The sequence below is a fragment of the Mesoplodon mirus genome, assembly GCF_964341445.2.
Source record: "Mesoplodon mirus genome assembly, chromosome: 8".
Classification (NCBI taxonomy): domain Eukaryota; kingdom Metazoa; phylum Chordata; class Mammalia; order Artiodactyla; family Ziphiidae; genus Mesoplodon; species Mesoplodon mirus.
The window spans coordinates 81763815-81781292 of NC_138984.1; positions in this window are offsets into that span (position 1 = coordinate 81763815).

The window sequence follows — 17478 nt, forward strand, 5'->3', positions numbered from 1 at the left end:
ATGGGCATAAGACCTAAATAGACATTTTTGCAAAGAAGATATACAGATTGCCAAGAAACACATGGAAGGATGCTCAACATCACTAATCATTAGAGAAATGCAAATCAAACCTACAATGTGGTATCACTTCACAGTTGTCAGAATAGCCATCATCAAAAAAGTCTACAAGCAATAAATGCTGGAGAGGGTGTGGAGAAAAGGGAACCCTCTTACACTGTTGGTGGGTATGTAAATTGATACAGCCACTATAGAGAACAGTATGGAGTTTCCTTAAAAAACTAAAAATAGAACTACCATGTGCCCCAGCAGTCCCACTACTGGGCATATACCCTGAGAAAACAGAATTCAAAAAGAGTCATGTATCACGGTGTTTATTGCAGCTCTATTTACAATAGCCAGGACATGGAAGCAACCTAAGTGTCCATCGACAGATGAATGGATAAAGAAAATGTGGCACATATATACAATGGAATATTACTCAGCCATAAAAAGAAACAAAATTGAGTTATTTGTAGTGAGGTGGATGGACCTAGAATCTGTCATATGGACTGAAGTACGTCAGAAAGAGAAAAAAAAAAAGAAATATTGTATGCTAACACATTATATATGGAATCTAAAAAATATAATGGTTCTTATGAACCTAGTGACAGGACAGGAATAAAGATGCAGATGTAGAGAATGGACTTGAGGACATGGGGAGGGGGAAGCATAAGCTGGGACGAAGTGAGAGAGTGGCATGCACATACATACACTACCAAATGCAAAATAGATAGCTAGTGGGAAGCAGCCACATAGCTCAGGGAGATCAGTTCAGTGTTTTGTGTCCACCTAGAGGGGTGGGATAGGGAGGGTGGGAGGGAGATGGAGAGGCAGGGGATATGGGGATATACATATGCATATAGATGATTCACTTTGTTTTACAGCAGAAACTAACACAACACTGTAATGCAATTATACTCCAATAAGAATATTAAAAAAAAAAAGCCCTGGTTAATATATTTTTCTGCATGGCTATTTATTGTGAGGATGCCAATTAATTTCAAACACACATTTTATTTGAATTTTATTATATTTGAATTTATATTACTTACAAATTTGAATTTTACATTTTATTATTATTTTAATATAATTAAATTGTTACAGTCTATTTCAAAACTCATGCACACACCTATCTTTCACACAAAGTCTGAGCTACTCTACTAAGCATTTTTCATACAGCTGCCAGTAAGACACATTCCATTTACATAGGACTAGTACTGAAATTCCAATTTAAAACATTAACAGTCTATCTTTTCTTGACTATTGAGGAGACCCTGTTAACTATGTAGACATATTTTCTGAAATTTATCAAGAAATCCACTTATTTTTGACCTAGGTAATGTTAAAGGAAAATAATGAATATTTTTATAAAAGCTTTCTACATTAGGCTTTTAATCTTGTGGCAATCACTTTGTGACACCAGGTTGGTTATCTGAAATTTTAAAAAGGAGTTATAAAATAATGCACTAAGTTTGGGATGCATATATATTTTGAAATATAAATGAAATAACTGGTTATACTATTGAATGATTGTTTATTATTTCTCTGATTAACAGAAGAAACACTGAGAAAGTATTTTTAAGTTGATTTCATATTAAAAATGAACCTTCCCTTATACTGGGGAAATGTATTATAATTTTAAATTATGTCATCAAAATCTATGGAAGCTATGCAAAATTGTCTTATAAGAAAGCATTCATGTTTGAAAAACATGTCAAAGATTATAATTTGACTTTTTGTCTTTGAGGTATATTTTGATGTATTTTGAAAGCAAAATGATTGCAAAAAGAAAATAAAGCTGAGTTTTCACTGTTCAAAAACATCATTCTCTGGACTTCAAAGTAAGAGATTGACATATTGTAAATGATAATTCAACACAGCTCTGCTTCCCATAAATTAACATTTAAAATGTAACTTTGAAGCAAGTAAGCATTTTAGATATTACTGACTGTTTAAGGGCACATGGCCACAATTTCTAAGATTGGGGGTGTTTATTAAGCTTTATAGACATGATAGAAGACTTATAGTCATGGACTCCAATGGCTGCCATAGTCTTAAACAAGTCTCACTGTGCCTTATTTTCTGAATTTATAAAACTAGAGCTTATCTGTAGATATAAAGCTGAGACCTTTGAGCAGAAGTCAAATAGAAGGTGCCATGGGACAGAAAATAATTATTAGTCAGAGAAAATCTTATCTTTTTCACATTGCCATTTATCTTTGTCTGCCCATCAATTGTAAGTAAAGAAAGTAGGGAAGATGTTGTTGTTTTCAGCATACTGATTTTATTCTGTTGGTGCTAAATTTCTCTTTGCTGTTGGTCCCCTTAATCTCTTTGTTTCCCTCCATCATCTTTCTCACCAAGCAAATAACAGGAAACCACAGAGGTCTACTCCTATTAATTAAAAATTTTACAATATTGGTTATATTAATAAAAGTGTATGGATGTGAATAATAGTCAGATTTATATAGGGATTCCTCAGAACAGTAAACCTGTAAAGACTATCAAGATTGTCCTTGCTATGTAAAAATGGTGTTAACTGTATCTTTCTTTATGAGAACACCTGAAACATCTATGAGAATTGAAAAGGTGCAATTCATACGACCCACACTTACAGTGCTAGGAATCTACTCTATAATATACTTACTCATATGTGGAATGAGACATCAAAGATATTCATTTCAGACTGGAGAGAATAGTGAAATATTAGAAACAAATGATACATATGCTAATCAAGAAATGAATAAAAAGTGATATATACGCACAAATATTTTTTAAATTTACTCATTTATAAAAATTATATAGATCGGTGTGGAAACATCATTAAAACATTATGGAGTGAAAAAAGTGAGTTGCATGAAAAGCATGTTATCCTTTATGTAAATTAATGAAAATACATAAAACCAAACTTTACATTTGCTATGGATACATATGTAAAGTTTTAAGAAAGGGAGTGGTAGGATAAATCATAAACACATAGCAGTGGAACTTCTAAACAGGAGTCGAGTAGATTGGACTTGAAGAAGGTGGTCAAGTGAGCTTTACATTCTGTTGTCTGTTAAATTCTACTGGCAACATGTTAATAGAGTCCTTGTATAATTTTAATAGATAACATGTAGAATTATATTCAACTGCATGTGACATAAAGCCCAGAAACTGTGGTTTAAAGAAGATAGAAGTTGATTTCTCTATCACATGAAAGAGATAGGTTACCAGAGCTGGTATGGCGACATCATGGTGGCACCCAACCACGTAATTTCCTTCTCTGCTGTTTTCAGAATTTTTATGTCAGCTCATGATCCAAAATGGCTGTTGGAGCTTTAGTTGTCGTTTTTGCATTTTAAACCAGAAGCAAGAGACAGGATTCATAAAGACATCTCTCCATTCTTTTCAGGGATACAGACTAACTTTCATTTGTATCTCGTTAGCCAAGTTTAGTTGTATAGTACCCCTCAATGCTAGGGATACTGAGACATGTAGCATTCCAGCTTGTTTAGATAAGACATAAGGAGAGAATGGGTGCAGGAAATCAATTTGCAGTCTTAGTTAAAGATGAAGATAAAGGTGGGGAAGGGGGAGAGAGAGAGAGAGAGAGCGCATGTGCACTCGTGAATGAGAGGGAGGGATGCAAAAGTGAATAGTAATTTAATTTGAGTGGGGGGAAATGGATGGCTACATTTTAAAATATACATCTTTTATATTCAAGAATTCTCGTATTTAAAAGTATTCAAATTTTCTTTTTTAAAAAAATAATTACCTGCTCAATCTCTTTGGCAATACTTCATCTGGAAAATGTAAATAAGACCACTTACCACATATTCCAGAGAGTTTTTAGAGTCACTGGGGCTTGCAGCAAGAAGCTGTCAGTGCAAATGCTGCTGCCAAGTAGTTATGGATGGTCACCAACAATCTATGCTACAGATGCATCCAAATAAGTCTGTCCCTGTGGATGTTTATTTGGTTTACACTCCTTTTGAAAGTGATCAGGTGGGGAAAAGTTATTGTTATTGGTGATTGAATACTGAGAATTTAAGTTGTAACTAGAGTAGGTATGATTTCACAACTTCATTTTAGTTAGCTCAAACTGGTCTTTCAGCATGCACTGAAGGGAAGAACTTAAAATTTCTAAAATTTGCTATTCAAGTGCCATTCCCAGGAGGACATTACTAAATATGTTCCTTTGAGCATTAATTAATGCTGTGGCACTGAGATGGCAGTTTATGCATCACTGTGGATAGATGTGCTTCTCTGAAGCCACTTTCTCCTGGATGCTTAAACATAGGGTAGATTGATAGTTATAAATTCTAGAATCTCATCTCTTCATTTCCTCCTCTTGTTCCCAAATACTCAAGGAACTATGAAAAATATACACTGAGATTATAGATTTGGTTGTGAATGACATTAAATACTGGTTTTTGTTTGCTTGTTTCTGCTTTAGATTTCTCTCTCTCTCTCTTTGCCTTTCCCTCCCTCCCTTCCTTCCTCCTATATCTCTTTCTAATAAATTAAACATTACAGATACAACTAAACTCATTTCCCACAATATATTTCCCTTCTCTCTCTCCTGACGTTTATCATCCCAGAAAAAGTGATGGTATTTTTTTGTATTTACATAAATAATAAAATTATAAACCTATCTTTTCCAGTAAACCTATCCTTGGTTTTTTCACTTATTATGCTTTGGAAATGCACCTGTGTTGATTCATGTAGATCCAGCTAGATTATTTGATTTAGTAGTTGCTCTTTTCAAAAAGATGTGTTTTGGGCTAAAAAAAAGATGTGTTTCATTATTCATCTCTTTATTGAAACTAGTATATGTAAAATGTGGTCCTTGTTATAAATGTTTATGTATCTATTCTAGTATCCTTTATTTACCCAGTCTCCTGTTTAGTATTAGATAGATTATATAACTGAAAATCTGGTACTTTTACAGTAATAGGTACTGACAACTTTTTAAATAAAATGATTTCGTGTTATTAGAATGTCTTTAGGTCTGTAAGTTGGTTAGGAACCTCACTACTTTCTTGTATAATATTTTTGATTTTGATCAATGACATTTTCCACTTGTTTATATGAATATTCCATTATTTCATGAATACTTTCCACTATTTACAGTCAAAGCCTACTTTACTAATCCAACGTAGTATATTGTGTTTTCATTCCAAGTCATCTATATCAATCATCTGAGTGAGCATATTTAAAGGAATTTGAGGTGGCACGGTTTGGATATACTATATAGGGCATGTCCTTCTAGTTAAGATTATAACCCACTTTGTTAGACAGTAATTAATTCAATACATTTTCTGAATAAAAAACATCTTGTTGATACACATAAGCAGATAGTACACCCAAAATGTAAAATTGTATATAATCAAATGAACAAATCAGGATAATTGTTAAGTAGCAATTTGACATCTAGCAATATAACCAACTAGCTAAGAATAGTCTCAAAAACGTAAACTTAAATGGAAATATATTTTAAACTAAATGTTAAGTAACAAGTAAACAAATTAATCAATGTAAATTCTGGTTTAAAAAATAAGAAATCTGGAGATACTGAATCTCAATAGTTTCCATGAAATATTGATTACAAACATTTATTAAACTCCTAGTGAATATGTATGCAGCACTTAATTACATTTAGTGGGAAAAAAAAGACATATTCTAGCCCACAAGGAATCTATGATTAACCATGAACATAAAATGAACTAACACAAAGGACATACTTAAGAAGTATACAGTGATATAGTGTAAACTCTTAAATTATGGTATCCTGAATTATTGGTATAAGCTCTTTCACTTAAAAGAATTTCTAACTAACTGGAGTATTGAAATGGCAATTATGTTTAATCATTTAAATGAAAACTACATATAAAGGAGGACATGCTTTCTAAACAGAATATTCTGTGCGATTTTACTACAAGTTATTATATTTGCTGTAATGAAATAACTTTTCTCTCTCCTTTTGTGATGTTAATGCATCTGTTTTTATTCCCTTACTACAAAGAGTGCTGAGGAGAAAATGCTAGTTTGTGTTCCCCACACTGTGCTGCACAGGGGTAAAGATGTTAAAAGATGTTAAATTGAAAGGTGGAGATTTTTAGAGAGAACGGCCTATGGTTCAAAAAGTTTAGGAGACAATATATTAAGTAAAACTAGTTATATTTGTTTTAGAATCACTCACAGCCCCCCAAAATGTTAAAACTTTCAAGATGAACATTTTGTTTGCCATGTTTTACTAATTTTATTAGATCATAGAACTCATGTCATCATCTTGCAGGCACTGTTGTTCCTCAAAACACAATTTTGGAAGCACCTCTACTATATATTGTCCCCCATTTATACACAGGTGACTATCTCACCTGTTTGACTCCTATATCTATAAATATTTTAAATTAAGAAAAAATAAAAAATAATTTAAAACAAAAATTGTTTAGGCTATTTTAGGTTATTTAGATTTTCATATAAATGTTCAAATCAGTGTGTCAATTTGTATAAAAATGCCTAGTGGGATTTTGATTGGTATTACAATGAATCCATAGATCAGTTTGGGGAGAGTAGACATCTTAATAATATTGAATCTTCCAATCTATGAATGTAGTATAGTTATCTATTTATTTAAATTGCCTTTAATTTCTAACAGTAATATTTTGTGGTTTTCAGACTTACAATCTTAAGTATCTTTTGTTAAATGTATTCCTCGGATTGTCATATTTTGTCATACTATTATAAATAGTATCATTTAAAAATTTCAATTTCCTAGTATAAATAAATGCAATAAGTTATTGTATATTGGCTTCATATCCTGTGATCATGCTAATTTTACTTAATAATTCTAAGATTTTTTTTTTTTGGTAGAGTCCTTAAGACTTTCTGTGTCAGCAAGTGTGCTGTCTGTGGGTGTAGACAGATTTATTCTTTCTTTCCCAATATTGTTGCTCTGTTTCACTGCAAAAACTCATTATAGTCAAATAGCTATAAAAGGCTGGAGTGGACAACCTTGCATAGCTCCTGATCTTACAGAATAATCATTCAGTATTTCACCATTAAGTATAACATCAGCTGTAGTTTTTGTTTTGCTTTTTTCATTTGTTTGGTTTTATTTAGATGCCCTCTATCAAATTAAGGACATTCTTTTATTTTCCAAGTGTGCTGAGAACTTTTTTTAGAGCATGGATGTTGATTTTTGTCAAAGACTTTCTCTGTATCTATTAAGCTGATTATGAGTTTTAACCTTTGTTCTATTAACGAGGTGAATTACATTATTGGTTTTTATTTATTGCACTAATTTTACATCCCTGCAGTAATTCCCAGTTGATCACAATGTGGTTTTGTTTTATATAGCTTTTTATTTGATTTTCTAATATTTTGCAACTCCATTTTCATCCCTTCTCTCCTCTCCAGAGAAAAGGGGTTGGGGCTTGAAAGTCTCAAATTTCCAATCATGGATTGGTCTTTCTTGTTACCAGCCCCCATCTAGGAGCCTACTAAGAGTCACCTCATTAGAACAAAAGACACTTATATCAGCCAGGAAATTCAAGGGATTTAGGAGTTTGGTGTCACCTGCTCCTATCACTAAAGTAATTACAAAGTCTTAGGAGCTCTGTGTCAAGAACTGGGGTCGAACTCTAAATGTTAGAAAGAAAGATTCTCCTGGCAATCCTATTTACAAGGGTTTCAGGAATGCTGTGTCAGGAATTAGGGGCAAGAGACATATATATATATATATATATATATATATATATATATATATATATATATATATATATATAAAATATTTTCTTCCTTTCAGTGATAGTCTCTAAATGGTTGATGATTGTATTATTACATTCACTCACCTTTCAAGAATTTTTTTCTTCCTTTTTCCCACCGAGAGATGCACATTTAGCAATAACAAAAGCTAAATGCAGTACAACAAAATTACGTGGGAGGGATTTCAATTTCATAGTAAAATGGTAAGTTTATTATGGAATGTTTACATTCCAGTCCTCATCTTAGAACGTAATTGTGCTAGTTATTAAGCTTTTGTTCTATGCATAGTTTGATGCTGGGGCTGGCACTCTGCCAAGCACATTTCTTTGCCAACTGGCTTCCCGTTAGGTTCTGCCATAGGGACACTAGAATAAGTGCAAACAACAGGAAGAGAGAGAAAGGGATTTCCTTTTCTTGTTTGCTGGTTCTTGTTGGCATTGCTCCAGGCTTGGCCCTTCACCTTGGGCAGCAGCAGTTGCTTCTGGTTCTCAGGTTTTTCACTACTCTTACAAGCAGCCTTGGCAGCAATGTCATCATCAACAAGCTGGCCTCCCTCCCTCCCTCAGGGTCTGGACCCAGCTGTGCAGGCGTCCTCTCTGAGGTTCCAGAGATATCAAAGTTAACCCTGCAGTGTCTGCTCCTCAAAGTCTTTGGTTCTAGATCTGCAGGGTCCTTCCTCTAAACTGCTAACTTCTGATAACCCTACTCTTCCTTTTGGTCCCTTAGTCTTAGGGCTGTTACCTATTTCTTACAGTTATTATTTTTCACCTCAGTATTCCTGTTTTTTTCCTTGATTTTCTAATACCAGCTTAAATAATTTCCTGTATAAAATTCTCTTATTAACATTAACTACTTCTATTTTCTTACCTTGACTGTGACTGGTACATAGTACAATAATAGAAGAATTTACATGTGGAGTATTTCAGATCCACAATAAAATATACATAAGTCCAAAAGATAGATCCTATTAAGTTTATACTATATGTTGATTGTTTGGAAATGTGTTTTGAAAGTTAAGTACTGGTCTTAGAAACACAAATGGCCATAATGACTGTCTCTTCTAAAGGAAACACTTGAATAGGCTTAATAAATAAGTTGGCAATGAGCCATTCTCTCATGTCCTCCCTGGTTCAGAGAAGACCTATCACTACCACTAATTACCCCATTCTCTGAATTTATATTTGCTTTACATACTCTGCTTCTCAATTTGAATTCTCAGTTCTTATATACTGTATTATTTCTGGTATATCTTTTTTTCTCCCAAATAAGTTAGCAAGCTCCTTGTGATTAATGAATCCTTTTTCTTCTCTTTAATCTCTCAATGTGCCTACCGCCACTTTTTTGAAAGATAACATTATTTGACAAGTATTTGTTGATAAATTTATCCATGACATTTATATTTGTAAAGAAAGCTTTCTTTTAAAGAAGTCAGAGAAAAGGAACACGGTAATGGTAGAGAAAAAGAGGAAAGAGCTAGGTATTGATAAATAGATTAAAATTGGTTGACCTAATTTAGTAAAAACTATTTGCTGATATTTAATAAAAAATATATTGATAAATACTGCTAATTACCAAATTCAGCATTTGATGAATATTTGGTGAATGATAAATTTATAAATATTTGATGAATTTATGAAAGATTTAATTTTTGTTTAAATTTATATAATGTTTCAAAGCTACTTAAATTAAATGAAATATGCTTACCTGTCTATATTTTATTTAAATCCACTAAAAGTTAATTTAATATTTCAAATTTACGTATAAAAAAATTTGTCCCAGGTCACATAGCTAGTCAACAGCAGAGCTGAAAAGTCAACTCAAGCATTGTAAAAGTTTCTCATGAATGGGATATCTAAACCCCAAGATCTAGACTAATGACAAGGTTTTTTGTCATAATTTTTACACTGGAAAAAAAAGTTTGAGGATTTAAAAAATTATTTCTAGTCTTCAAAGCTCACTTGGTTTCTTGCTAAAACAGTCCAGAGGTTAGAGAGACCCTTGTTCATATTCCACAGCAGCCATTTCATAGCTCTGATCTCCAGCCAATGAGCTAATCTGTCTATGTCAGAGTTCCCTCATCTGACTAATAGATTTAACAATAATTTCTTTATTGGGATTTTTTAAAAGATAAGATGAAATACTACAAATTAAATTCAGTGAACACATGGAGATTATTAGCTATATGCACGCATATGATGCAAAGTACACAATGCCAAGCACATTGTTGACACTCAAAAATCAACACATTTTTGCTTAAGTCTGTGTTCAATCTAGCAAATACGTTTTATAAGCCTACGTTGTGGTCTATGATCTCTCTACTTAGAAGAAAACTCTTAAACTTAACCTATTTAAGGTAGAAATGCATGAAACTGCCTACTATTCTAATGCTTTGTAGAATCTTTGATCTTTTTGACAGTTTTATTGTATATACATATAATTTTTATGATATGCAAAACGTTAGCCTTTGTTTGAAACAGGAGTTTTCTCATTAAACATTTGAGTGCAATCTTGAATCATGGGAGAGTTGAAAATTGAGAACAATGTACTATAGATAAAAGGATTTAGACAGTTCTGACATCAACTTGCTAGTGATAGAGTACATGTGTTAGTGAGTGAGCGTGGGATGTCTTATAATACCAAAGTTATTGAAATCCTATACAGACATGTCCGCATTAACTGGAAAGCATCTACATCACTCCAGTGGTTTTAAATGCTTTGAAAATTATTTTTAGCATCAATTCGAAGTTGCTGTAACAAAGATACTAGAGTGGCTTAAATAGAATGGAAATATATTTCTCTCTTATATAACAGTCTGCCTGGTCCAGGCCAGAGGGACAGCTCTGCTCCACAGCGTAGTTCAAGTGTTCTGGTTCCTTCCATCTTAGTTGTTCTGCTCTCCCCAAGATGACTTCCTTGTCTGCAGAGTGAAAGCTCATTGGTGCCTATCTGAAGTCCAGCTTATAGAAAAGAAGAAAGAAAATCTGAGGCAAATAACTTATTTGTAACAAGGGGAACAGAGGTTACAGTCATCATTTCCACTCCATTTTATTAGTAAGACCTCAGTCACGTAAATACATATAGCTGCAAGGAAATTATATTTCATAATACAAATACAATATATTATACACAAAATGTAATACATACAAATTGGGGTCCAACATGACAGATTTTTTAACAGCTTTATTGGAGTATAATTGCTTTACAACGGTGTGTTATTATGTAAAACAAAGTGAATCAGCTATACGTATACATATATCCCCATATCCCCTCCCTCTTGCGTCTCCCTCCCACCCTCCCTATCCCACCCCTCTAGGACATGACAAATTTTTGAAACTTCTTTAAGACCTAGTATCTGAAAAAATTTTGTAAATGTTCCATATATTCTATTCCATATGTTTTAAAATATGTATATTTTCTCTTTTTAAGGTATAGGATTCTATAAATATAGATATATCAGTATATATCACATACGATCAATTCATTATGTTTACATTTCTATTTGGATTAAGTTTAGTACTATCAGTTTCTAATAAAAGTATGTTACATTCATCCACTATGAATACAGTCTAGTTTTTCTCTTTGTTATTCTATCTGTATATAGTCTATCTCTTTCTTGGAAATTTATTAGGGCACACAAGTTCATAAATAATATTTCATCTAGTGGGTTGGTCCTCTATCCTTCCTAATATTTTGTCCAAAATAATACTATCCTCTTAGTAATATTATTCCAACTACTTTCTTTTCTTTTCTAAGAATTAATTAATTTATTTATTTATGGCTGCATTGGGTCTTTGTTGCTGCACACGGGCTTTCTCTAGTTGCAGTGAGCGGGGGCTACTCTTTGTTGCACTGTGTGGGCTTCTCATTGCAGTGGCTTCTCTTGTTGTGGAGCGCAGGCTCTAGGTGCACAGGCTTCAGTAGTTGTGGCACACAGGCTCAGTAGTTGTGGCGCACGGGCTTAGTTGCTCTGCGGCATGTGGGATCTTCCCGGACCGGGGCTCGAACCCATGTCCCCTGCATTGGCAGGCGGATTCTTAACCACTGCACCACCAGGGAAGCCCCCAACTACTTTCTCATAGTAGTATTTAAGTATTTATTTTAAACCATAAATCATGGGAGTCACCATGTATAGAGAGCAGAGTCAGGGCCCTCTTGCCTAGAAAAATGTAACTCTGCCTTTTTCTTGTTACCATGTTTGACTTTGTTGCTATGGTTGTAACTCATTCTTTATGTCTTCACTGGCCTTTCCAAGTTAATATTAAGATCAAAGCTGGTTTCAAGAATGTCTTAGTGATTAATAGTAACATTTTATTCTTAAAGTTTGCTATAAGGATAAGAATTTCTTGAAAATAGAAAGATAGCTGTAATTATATCTTGAACAGTCAATTCTACAGATTAAATAGATGTGTGCAAATGTTTGTGACTTTATATGATGAGAATATTTTGAAAGTCATTGACAAAGATGATGCCTTCAGAGAGAAACCATTGACTACCCACCTGCTCTTTAAATAGTCCCTTGAAATCTGAATTTTCTCTCAGTCCACTAAAGCACCCAAACTTCTAATTGCCAACTGACAGAATTTGCATGAGCTGGAAGCAATCTTTGGGCATTTTTATGACATGTCCTTCAATAGATGAGAAAACTGTGGCTCAGAAGTGTGTGTAGTTATCCTGTTTGCATCTTTAGCTATTCTTAAAATCAAACTATTTAGTGGCTTTAATAAAATAGCATTAAACTTGCAATTTTCTTGCTTCTTAGTACCATGCTTCTTTCCTTTCCTCAGGGTCCCCTATTCTGGGTCCAAAGCTTAGACAAAGTTAGGGCTTTACTCCTTCCTTCTTTGTACATTTTCCTCCTTAGTTATCTGTTAGTTTACCTCATAACTAACAGACTATTAAAATTCATAGTTTTAGCTATCATTCTCAGCAGGAGTTTTATAAAATAAATCTCCAGCCATAGCTTCCCTCTAAATTATTTATTCTTGACTTCCAATCAATGGCCCAGCATTTCCACTGGCACTTGACACTCAGCACATTCAACATTTCTTTTCCCTTTCTTCCCATTATTTCATTACTCATTAAGATCTATTCGTTCTTCCCTAGAAATATAATATTTGAAAAGCCATGTTTACTCTAAATATAAATCCTTTTTTTCTATTAAGGGATAAATATTAATTGCAATTAAGTATCTCTGAAAGAAGCTACTTTAACTTGTATATTTTATAAAATAAAATGTTGGTGTTGGTCATGGTTTAATAAAATGCATTTTTACCTTTTGGTGCCTAATACATAGACTAAAGTCACTGAGTGTAAGTTCTCAAATTGTCTACTTTCCTTTATTTTCCCTCTATTAACTTGTGGCTGCTTTCTCCACAATATCTGTTTTCTATGATGTTCATTTCAATGTATTAGAAGAGCAGAAGGTGACTGTGACCTTAATGAGCTGGCTATTAGCTTTTTGAGAACATATTTTTTATCTACCCTTACAACATCTGGTTATAAATCTATAATTTATTTAGGACCTTGCATTTATGTGTATTGTGTCCCCTGTTTAAAGGTGAGAACATATGCTTATGAGTTTCACCCATTTGTTAGTGGTATTTAATATATAAAAGCATTTTGCAGTGTTTGAGTAGTATTGCCAGTATGTCAAAAAGCTTTAAACGTTGTTTAATATTTTTTGAGGCAGCTATCCTAACCTTTTACATTTTCCCATATTGCCTATTAAATATTCCAGCCATCTGGAATCCTAGTTGCAGTTCAATAATTCATTTAAATAAAATCCCACAATTTAGTTGGTTAATAATCCATTAAGCACCATATTACTGAAGAAATAATTTCACTGACTAACTTTTTAGAGAAGTAGGCCATATATAAAATTTATCTGTTGGCCACCTAGGCTGTAGATGTATCAGAAAACGATTTAAGTGTATGTACACGTATGTAGATACATAGTTCTTATTGAAAGGGAGTGTACATATAGACATAGAATATAGCATGTCATGATAAGCACAGTTGAGAAAATAAGAAAAAATATTGTATAAATTAATAGTGTAAATCAAGCATTCAAAAACTTTAGGGTATTTAGTAATTATTCTGCCAAGATATCTAAATGAATGAAAGTCATAAATTGGATGCTTTAAAATAAAATGTATAAATCTGTCTTGCAAATTTGGGTTTAGGAAATGTATAAATTATTTCAGGCATGTTAAAATGTCCCTAGCTTAGATTATAAATCAAACCCAAATTGAATACATTAGTGGAACTGGGTTGTAATCTGGTCCTTGCTACTAAAAAGCTGCATGATTTTTATCGTTCTCAGTTTCTTCTGTCATTTATAAACAAGAGGACTGGGTGAATCAGAGCTCACAGACGGTGGTCTCTGTCTTTCTAGTATGTGAATCCAAATGTCTCTATGCTGCAACCATCGGTCTCTATTTAACTTACCTCAGCTGATTATCCTGAAAATATTTGAGTTTACCTCTTTTAGGTAGATTATTTCAATAGTATCTTTCTAAGCTAGAATTTTATGATTTTAAATGTCATGCAGGCCTCCATGTTATTAACTTAGACACATCAAGAAACATACATGGAAGAAACAAGATTCTGATTGCCTGAAATTTGAGAGTTGTCTTATCTGTATTATAAAGGATGTGTGTGCATCAGCCTTCTCCCTCCCCACATGGTTATGGTCATGATGATAGTTTCCCTGTAAATTTCTGATTGATCGTCCTTTACATAGGCTTTAGGCGTTGTACAGGAAAAACTCTAGCTAATGTAAATGTTCCTTTCTCCTTGAATAAAAATAATCAGTGACCTCTAATAGCAACAGAATGTTTTTAGAGAGGTGAAGGACTTCTGGCAGATCAGTGATTCACTCTTTAACAGTATGCCATTGATACCATTTCCAGACATATGCTCTCTGGAATTTGGCGACTTGCAGATGTTTCAAGGGGAAGCTGTCAGCAGAGTTGTCCTTTTGATATAGAGTAGTTCTAGGATGTCCTGCGTGTATCATCACCTGATTTAATCAATGTCTTAAATTTCAGTAGGTGAGGAGTAAATTCATATATTGTGACTTTGGTGTCACTTTGATAAATATTGCTGGCTATAACAATCATTCTATTCTTTGGGAACTAAATGTAGGTGCTACAATTCAAGAATATAATTAATATCCCTATTATCGATCATTGCAAGTCACCCATAACTTATTCTGACTCACTAAATGTATTTAAGGTGACCATCAGTATGTAAGCTTTGGACATATTTTGGTGTATGTACCGCATTTTCTAGCTTCTGTCACCTGTTGAAATAAACTGAAAGCAGGTTTCCATACCTATTTTGTTTTATTCTGTAATTATAATTTTCTAATTTTTTTTTACTTTCTATACCAGTAAAGTTGTAAAATATATCTTAGTCATTGTGAAGGTAAAACAAAACTTTTATCTAAGGTTCCCTGTTTGTAAAGTGTGTCCCATTTTGCAAAGTGGTTTTGCTGGATTGATGGATCTCATTTGATATTCACATTAACCCTAAGAAGCAAAGTGAAATATTAATGTAGTTTTATAAATGAAAATACCAATGTTCAGAATGAACAAGTTGCTCCTGAGTGGCAGAGCAGCCTCTTTCTGATGTCCATCCCAACATTCTTTCCATAATAAGCATCAGCTCCTTCAGGGAAGCACATCAATGAACCCCTCACATAAAACAAGTACAGACTGACTAGCTCTCGAACTTCAGTGTACACTGAAATCACCTGGAGGGCTTGTTAAAAATGCATTATTATGTTCTCAGTCCCTATAGATAATGACTTGAATAGGAACTAGAATTGACACTTTAAATAAACACTTCTAGGTGACAAATGGACAGAAAAATCACACTATGTGAAATTCTGATTTAAAAAAGTATACCCCCAATCTTTAGTGGTTTATAAAATAACTTAGATCAGAACCTATGTTATTTGAACATAACAGTGACACGTATGTTGAGTAAGTTTTATGCCTGTGTGTCTAGAATTTCATATGTAAAATGCAAACTGATTTAGATAACACTGCATGCTGTTTCTTGATTACATTACTTCATGCCCTCAAGGTGTGAAGGCAGTGTTCTTGTATGTAACATATTTTTGAATGCCTAAGATTAAAATGAATTTATTTTAGTCATAATTTCTGTTCTCCCTTTCTTTCTCTCCACTCTCTCCCCATTTTACTGTGAATGAGAAGGTGGTAAAAAGTAGGTTTATGATAGGATTTAAAATGAAAAGCAATTAGAAGAGTAATTAAAAGTGGGAACTGACAACATGTCTCAATGTGCTTGATGTATAAAGTATAAATATTCCAGGGAAATTTTATTTTGTTACTTAAAAAATTATGAATCAAGGGGAAGCATAGAGTGTTTTCTCTCACTAGCTCCCTCATCACATCATTGCTTTATCAGCTGTGTCCTGAGCAAGAGCCAAGAAGGGAAATGCAAAGTATATATATTTAGAGAAAGAACTGCTACTACCAGACAATGACCAAAAAAAAAATCCTCTGTCTATTGTAAATATTGAATCCTTCACTTGTAGTAGTCGAAGAAATGACCTTTGTAATAGATTTTTCTTTTTGCCTGAATTAAGCAGAACCCAAAGTTCTAAAGTGTTAAAAATAGACAGTGTGCAGAGTTCCACTTTCAGCATGACAGACTGAGCTCCACAAACCTGCTCCCCAGTGAAAGTGATCTCTGGTCTGAAAAAACAAAAAAAAGAAAGAAAGAAAGAAAAAAGAAGATAAAAACTCCAACTATTTAAAATCTCTGGAAATGATTTTAAGAGCATAAGGCCACTGAGAAAAACAGCACGTTTGAGAGACTCTACTAAAACTAGTAAGAACTGGGGAGAATATGTAATGTTTGAATCAAGCCTTCTCTCTCCCAGCTCAGCCCATCACTCCAGACTGGTACAGTAGAAAACATAGGACTCACTCTTCCACCAGCTTTCAAAGGGCAATTTTCCCAGGAGGTGCAAGCTGTTTACATTTCTCATCCTGCCCAAGCTACCTGTTGCTGAGGCTAAGTTCCAAATGAATGCAGCTGAGAGGTAGAGACTCCTGTCTTCTACCCATTTCCCACTAAATGGGACAGAGGCTCTACCATTAGGGATTGCACCACTGAAAATACTGGGCCCCAGTCACCCTGGCTCCAATTCATGGGTGGGAGGTTCACTGCTGAAAAAAGCAAACTGAGGAGGCCTGGGGGTCCCCCTGTCCACCAAGTGTTCATCGTCTCAAGTGAGGGTGTCATTCAGAAGCATGCTATCATTCATTCCCCCAGCACAAGAGCCTTGGCTCAGAGATTTTGCCTGGGAGGAGAAGTTAGGGTTAGTGTTAGTTCAAAATCCCTCCCCAGTAGAACTAACTGACTTCTTTTGCAATAGAGTGTAAAGTTCAAGCTTAATGGCATTCTCAAAAACATTGAAAATTGTGGCAAAATGTCATTGGGAGGACATTGTTATTGGAGATATACACGCTATAGGACAGAGAGTTTCCCTGGCAGAAACAGGAAAAGAGACAATTGGGAAGAACGTTTCAGGGGTCAGGACAAATCTCAAACCCTAACTTGGGGTACTATCCCTTCAAAAAAGTCTGAATTTGATTGGAAAAATCTGTGAAGCAATTTATCCCTCAGGGAATTTTTGAAAACAATAAAACA